Here is an 863-nt window from a genome sequence, read left to right as displayed (position 1 = left end):
CCCCCCCCCCCGCCTACAGTCTGTGATGTTCTCTGTGAATCCCCAGTGAAAAAAGCTTTCACACAGTCCCTTAGCCCCTGCCCTCTCTCCCTCTCTTTCTCTCTCTCTCCTCCTTTCTTTCTGGGAGGCCCAGGATGAGAGTAAACTCTTGGATTCAAGGCTCATCTTACCTCAGATTCCAAGGCTGGGATCTCAGGGATATACCACTCTACCCACCTGGAAGTTGCTTGGCAATGCTATTACCTGACCATCAGTGTGCGGAGGGAGGAGAGGCTCCACTTTTACAGGAGGTGAACTAGAGTCCATGGTCTATGGAATTTGCTGACCAGGGGGAAACAGGTTCATAGTTGCTTAGAACTTCACAGCTTACAATCCTACCACATAATTCCCCATCGGGTTTTATAGAAAAGGGAAGCCCATAGACTTAGCATGACTTGGCAGTCAGCTACTAAGTGGTTTGCACAAGATTATCATTCAAATTCAGGCCTCCTGATCTCAATCCTGAACTCTTACCACTTCAGCAGAGAGGGTGATAACATAGATATACATGTGTGTACTCTCCAAAGGCCACTTCTGCCTGAAATTCTGCCCCATTCACATAACTGCTTGGGGTGGGCACCTCTGAAGTGTAGCAAAAGCCTATGAACGAGCACTAGAAAAATGGTGGCTGTAGCTCAGTTGGTAGAGTGCTTGCTTGCACAGCATGTGTGAAATCCTGGGTTCCATTCTCAGGACCAAATAATCCAGGCTTGGTGGCTCACACTTTTATTTCTACAACCTGGGAGGTAGAGGCAGGAACATCAGAAGTTGAAGGTCACCCTGGACTACATGAGTTTGAGTACAGCCTGGTATCCTACAGGGGT

General features: G+C 48.2%; 1 protein-coding gene across 4 annotated transcripts in view; it reads right to left on the bottom strand.

The window, feature by feature from the left end:
- LOC116088006 (toll-like receptor 13) overlaps nt 1-863 on the bottom strand; it is a 16,227-nt gene that overhangs the window by 14,053 nt on the left and 1,311 nt on the right. The window contains exon 2 of one of the 4 annotated variants that reach the window (XM_031366491.1): nt 171-321. The exons of 2 other annotated variants lie outside the window; for them this stretch is intronic. The gene's annotated coding sequence lies outside the window, so the exon portion shown is untranslated. Of the gene's footprint in view, nt 1-170; nt 322-863 lie in introns of those variants that run through there. One more of the 4 variants, XM_031366500.1, reaches the window with a different exon arrangement.

This window comes from Mastomys coucha, chromosome X (assembly GCF_008632895.1).
Source record: "Mastomys coucha isolate ucsf_1 chromosome X, UCSF_Mcou_1, whole genome shotgun sequence".
Classification (NCBI taxonomy): Eukaryota; Metazoa; Chordata; class Mammalia; order Rodentia; family Muridae; genus Mastomys; species Mastomys coucha.
The sequence above is the reverse complement of the archived record's forward strand: the minus strand, read 5'-3'. Positions and strand labels throughout refer to the sequence as shown.